The following is a 7023-nucleotide window of genomic DNA, read 5'->3' on the forward strand; positions in this document are numbered from 1 at the left end:
CTACATATAATTTTGTCTCAAAATCCAAATAGCCTCCCATAAAGAGTGGAACTCTGTCAAGGAAAGATAACTGCCTCCTTGCTCATCACTAGTAGGAGAACCCCATCCATAAACTGCTAACAATTGACAAGTAGCATCAAAATGCTGGCAAGTGATAGTAATGTCTCGGTCACTAACTCTCAACTGATTAGACACATGATGGCACTGGCTTGACTGTCTCCTACAAACCTCCTTTGATGCACTATCTAAAGGAGTATCCTCAAAGTTACTAGTCTCTAGAGTATTACCATGCATATCCTGTGAATCAAATCTAAAGCTCATATCAACATACGAAGTATCAAAAACATTAGCATTGCTGTCCAACTCCTCTATACCCAAGGAAACTAAGTCTTCAAAATTGCCCACTGCATCCTCCTGGATGTCATTAATGCCAATATGATCCTGGGACTCATCTATACACACTGCCAAATATGAAATATCATCAACACATTCCAGCAAGTATGGTTGACTGGATATATGAACAAAGCCCAACATCGGTGTATAAAAACTAATACCAACATCAGACAAGATACTAGCACAAGAAAAGACAACACTATGTAATCTGCTAATCAAATCCATGATAGCACCCAAACAAACACTGCTACCAAAAAGTGTTAAAGATCTCCAGTAAACTAAATACCAAATGCCAATATAACAATCTCGAGTCCATATCTATAAATTAAAATCAACTGGTAACTCAAGAAAACTCCTCACCTGAGTAATATGACCAATATGAACTAACTCCACATACCTGTCATGATGAGATAATGAAGTCACAATTCTATCTTTGTTCACCTTCAGCTGGCTGGACAAATCATGTGAAGTACTACCAACCTCAACCTCATGTGATGAAGCATCTAACTGTGCCTGGTACTCTTTTTCAGCAAATTCATGAATGCTCAATGTCTGCTCATCTCTACCAGGTATCTCACCATCTTGCACAACAACATCCTCATAATCATCATCTAAACCCACTACACTGTAGTCACTGCCTGTTGTAACTATACCATCCTAAATACCTGTGGCATCACCCCTTGACGACCTGTAAACAATTGTCTCAATTTGAGTATCAAGTTGACTATTACTATCAATCTGTGTAATATCCTTTCCCACCACCTCCTGTGGCAAAGTAGAATCTGAGACCTCTACTTGGCTATCAGCTAGTTTCTCAAACTCCTCATGCAAGTTCTTGGTAATTGTGTCATCTGCCCTGTGAGAAAATCTACCAAATAGAAATCCAGTCAACTTATCCACCTTAGCTGGGTCGGACAACATGTCATTCATTATACGGTGGTGCTCAACCAACTGTTCAGACATATCATGGATTATTTTTATAAGTTTATCTCAAATGTCTAAATAACCATCCTTTATACTATTTTGACTCTGGATATCAATTGTCCAAGATCGTGTCCTCTGAGACTCTATACTATACCTGTCCATTCTGGATAAAGTAAAGTGTAACCCCAATAGGATATAACTTCTTCAAACACCAAGAAATAACATGCAAATGATTAGAAGTAGCATGCAACCATAGATTTTGATATGTAAATGATTAGAAGCAACATGAAACCACCAAATTATGACATGCAAGATCTGGGTAGTTGTCAAAACTGACATGCAAGATCTGGGTAGTTGTTAAAACTGACATGCAAACTTCTACAACCACCAAATTCACCAAGAACTAACATGAAAATGATTAGAAGTAGCATGCAACCATAAATTTTGATATGCAACTGATTAGAAGAAACATGCAACCATAAATTATGACATGCAAGATTTGGGTATTTCTCAAAACTGAAATGCAAGATTTGGGTAGTTGTCAAAACTGACATGCAAGCTTCTACAAACCCTCAGGCTAGCAAGATCATGGCTCTGATACCACTGAAATGTCCCTTTTCTAATTTTACATGATATTTCCAACCTCTAATCAGATTTTCAAGATCAAACAACTAATATCACAAAGATCCACCAAATTTCTCAAGAAACCCCAAATCGAGTATGCCAAAAATTGTGCCAAAAGCTTCACAGCTTCACCTATTATTAATAAATCTGAAAGTGGAAATTTTTACAGAAATTTCAGCAGCACAAAAGCCTAAAAAATCACATTTCTAGATCCATATAGCCTTTACACAACAGTTCTCAAATGTAGGACAAAAACTATGCTCATCGGGCTCTCAAAATTAACACAAAAATGCCCGGAAACACCACAAAAACACTAATAATATATCTTAGAAGTTTAATCATGTCCTGATACATATATTCAGCTCTATTTTAACACCTTAAAGTCTGAAATACAGCAGAAACCCAAACTGATATGAAATACTCAACTGAAAACACCAAACTCATACAAAAAACACACCCGAAAACCCACAAATCTGCACTGTTCAGCAAAAAGGCAAACTCTGTATGAGCATGCACATGGAATGGCTTCAAAATCCCATCCTTAGCCTTCATGGAAACCTAAAAACTCCCATTCTTGGGTCTCCTTGGAAACCTGCAAACTCCCATTCTTGGGTCTCCTTCTCCACAGGTTTGGCAGCCTCTGAAGAATAACAAAGAATGAGCAAAAATCAAGTTCTAGAATCAGCCCAAAATGCCTCCAAACCCCTTAAAAGAGGGCATAACCGTAACTCACATTCAAGAGAGGTTAATGAAACATATTTTAATAATAACTTTTATTTATTAGTCCAACGGTTTCCAAAGATTAACCCCCTTTTTCTGAAACTTCACTTTCTTGGGCCTGCCTGCCTTAGCAAAGATTATTATTTTTTAATTATTTGAAAAGGGGACATGACACTATCTCTACAAGTAGACCCATTGTGATTAATATTGATTCAAAAACCCTTGATGAGATTTCCAAATATGTGGAGGATTAATCTTTCACTACTGCTAATTTTCATTTTAGGGGTTTTTGGCCCTCTCTACCAAAGCTACATGCTTGGATTTTCAAACATTGGGAACCAATCATAAATGACATATTTCAAATTTACCTAGTGGTAGGGGTTTTTTATTGTCAAATTTACTAATTTTGCAAATAGGAAATCTATTTTTTGTAACTGTTGTTTCTCTTAGGAGTAGAGGTTTCCCTTGATTGCAAAACCTTGGTATCAAGGATTTGATCTAACTACTGAATCCTTTAATAAGATACCTTTATGGGTAAGATTGTCAAATATTCCCCTTCACTTTTGGATGGATTCAGTCTTGAAGTCTATGGGGAGGCCATTGGGGATTTCTAGATGGTTGATGCAAAACCTTCTAATGTGTATAAAATGGCATATGCTTGCATTCTTATGGAGGTTGATGTTTCTAAGGGTTTCCATAAATATATTACATTGGATTCTCCAAATGGTTCTTGGACCTAAAATCTTGATTATGAGTGTGTTTCTCTTAGGTGTAGGAAACATCACAAGATTGTTCATCTCACTACATGATGTTCCTCTAATACGGTTAGATTGAAGAAATAAACTTCTTGGTGGGTGGGGGTTTTAGACCATCATTATTTGGTTCAAAAAGTTTGCAAGGAAGGATATGAGGTGGATTTCTTACCTCAAAATGATCTTTCTTTGGTAAATGATATTGGTGTTGTCTTTAATGATACAGATGCCATCTCTAAGGTAGCTTTGATTTAGAATGTTACGGATGTCCCTTCTTTAGCTTCTAGCTCAATCTATAACTTTGTTGTTAGAGCTAGCTCAACTATCTTATCTCCTGGTGCTATAGGTACTAATTCCCATGTTTCTTTTGTGAGGGCTTTTGGGGTTAGTGGTGGTGCTACCCCTTTCCCTCCTATGGATAATCTTCCAGTTTGCGATTTTTCTTTAGGTTTATATTTAGATTGGTAGATAACTACTAGTAAGGTGGAGAATGGATGGACATCAATTAAAGGAAAAAAAGTCAAATCCTCCAAACCTTGATTTAATATGTCTTTACATTCTCAAAAGAATGGACCAAAATGTAAATCTTGATGGTCTTTTGTTTTTTCTAGGCTGGCTTTTATCCCACTTGTTGGGTACTATGGTATGTCCCTCTAGTTTGTTGGGTGGTGTTCCACAGTTGTGTTAAGATCCTTCATTGCTATATATTTTCTTTCTCTTTGTACAAGGTTTTGGGTCCTTTAAAAACTAGTTTTTACTTAATCAAAGCAAGAAGATCCACTTGTATCAAACCTCATCACATTCTTTCATGAGTACACTTTACTTGGAGAAAAGAAAAGACATGCATATTAGAATTTGAGAAAGGCTAACTGGACATCACCATGTGCTATTTGTTGTAGCAGTAAAAAGATACATTTGTAAGAAACCAATCACTTTATTTGTTTTTTGATGAGAAAATTGAGTAGAAATTTTAAGAATCATTATCCATTCATCATTTTCACTATTTCCTCTACTTTACAACAATGCTTTCTCTACATCTAGTGTCAAGCTAATGCCTCCATGAAGCACCCCATTCTTGACTATAGTACATGATCATGCCTTCATTTACAAAGTATTGATTCTACTTGAAATGGTATAGTCCACATTTAATAAACCTCATCATTTCCAATGAGCATGAAGCTCCTACAATTATAAAAACATGTTCTAAACCTTAAGTTCCTTAACTTCTTGTTAAACATAGATTGATTGGTCCCTTCCCCATAATAGAACAATACTCTACAAAATCCCACCACCAATACCCATTTCATGGGCATCATATAAATTAAGCATAAAAGTCAATCTATGTTTGAAATCGATCCTTACTCTTCTCATATGCACTTTGCCATCCATAGAAAACAATATGTTTACTCAATGCATTTTCAATCTTATAACACATAAATTTCATTGTAGGTATGGTGATGCACAATTTTCATTAACAATTTTCAAATCCACTCTAGCTACTTCTTACTCACACAATAAGAAAATATTTGCATTGGCTCCCACTTCTCCTTCTTGTCCATGCTTCAAACCTTGGTACAGTCATGGCCTAGTTGATACATCTCTAGATTTTGTCCCAAGACTATCATGGATAAATTTATGAGTCCTTGAGGGGAAGATGAATATGGATATCAAAGAGAACATGCACCTCTATAATATCTTTCTTCAAATTATGAAGGCCAATCATCATCGTCCACAAAAAAACATGCAATTGTGTATTAGTTCTACTTGCATATCTAGTTTAAAGAACATAAAAATATCTAGTTTACATTGATACCATACATCACCATAACATGATCTATGTATATACTTGATGTGAAAATTTCCACTCTGTTGGAGTGTCCCTTAAACTAATCACAAGACTCAATTCTAAAACTCATGCTTTATAAATTAGAATGACATTTATCTTCTTCTACAATCCAAGCCTTTCACAATAAGATATCTAAGAAAAATTCACTTCTAGACTAATTTAGGGATATCCTTGCACTAATTAAAATCTCATTTGATACTTGGCTGATCATTTGAATCTCATTTTTAACCTTTTTGCAAATTGTGATTTTCTACTAGGGGTTGAGCTGGCCTTAAAAAATGACAAAATCAAATAACCAGGCCTTGAAACCTTGGATTTATGTTCTTTGGTGTAGATTATTTTAATTTTCAAAATCTTATCTTATGACAAATGTCTAGTCAAAAGATAGTGATTGTAAAAGTTGCTCGCTTCCAACTGCCCTGCAATCAAACATTTTAGAAACATAAAATTGCTTTATGATTTGGCTTTTAAAATAGGTCAACTGACCACTTGGGGACCTAAAATTTGGGGCATTGGTTTATTGTCACATGGATATTATAATTATACAATTTTATCTCTTGATGAATAACTAGGAAATTTTGGCAAGCATTGAAAGTTAGGTATTTCAAATTGTAGAACTAAACAACTTGTTAAAACAAATACTTTTGCAAATAGAATGGGCCTAGGAAAGTATGTTGATGGATTAAAAAAAACTTGAAATTTGGCACAATTGAAGTATTTTTAGAGTTGAAAATAAAGTTATAACCCATTTGGTCTCATCTATCATGGTTTTAAAGTTATAACCTCCTGAACAGAGCTACTAATCAATTTGCATACATAGTTACTAATAAAACCTTAGAAATTGCATTTGGAATCACATTTGAAAACTAGTCAAATGGATTAATTAGATACTAAAATTTCAAACATATGATTTTATTTATCACTAGAATGTAGTGGTATGACCTTTTATTTAGGATACTCAATAGGTCACCAAATATTCACTATCAAATAGGGCTTCCCAGAATTATGAGCAAAGTGTATCAATAAGACAAAGATGAACATCTAATTTTGACAAACTCAAAAACTCATCAAAGCATATTGAAATGACTTAAAATCTAAAACATATATTCTTTGATATTTATACTAGATATTCCCAAAGTGAAAAATCATGAAACTTTACCAGGTGCAAGATATTCAAATGCAAACTAGCCCTCTAAATTCTTTTTAACACTTATAAATAAAGTGCAGATTTGACAAGTGCTAAAAATGACACTTCACTTAATGATTTGAAACTTCAAACTAATGACCTAAGGTGCATGAATTAATTGAATGAATGACAATAAGATTTGAAACACATCTAATGACTCAAAATGACAACCTAACACTTGGGCACAAAAAGCATTTATAAGGGTTTATTTAGCAAGGTTTCCACATATGGTACTCAAATTTCACTTGCAATTTTGAATCCCATTAGTGGCTTTCCTAGGGATTCATGTCCCTTGTAGGCATGGAAAGAATTCAGATCTCTAGAAGAAGCAAACCACTCCAAATTCTCTCTCAAACAACTTTATTTAATATAAGATAACTAATTCTAACTATGCAAATGATATCCTTGGGCAACCATAACTTTAAAACAACAACTTACCTTTGTCATAAACCTAATTCTCAATTCTTTCTTCTAGAGGTAAGCTAAATGTAGCATCCATATTAATTTCACCAATCATATTGATATTTTCAATCACTTCATTAGGTAAAACAAACTCTACATTTTCACCTTCATAGTGT

This window comes from Cupressus sempervirens, chromosome 5 (assembly GCF_028749045.1).
Source record: "Cupressus sempervirens isolate cs-2001-9-10 chromosome 5, ASM2874904v1, whole genome shotgun sequence".
Taxonomy (NCBI): domain Eukaryota; kingdom Viridiplantae; phylum Streptophyta; class Pinopsida; order Cupressales; family Cupressaceae; genus Cupressus; species Cupressus sempervirens.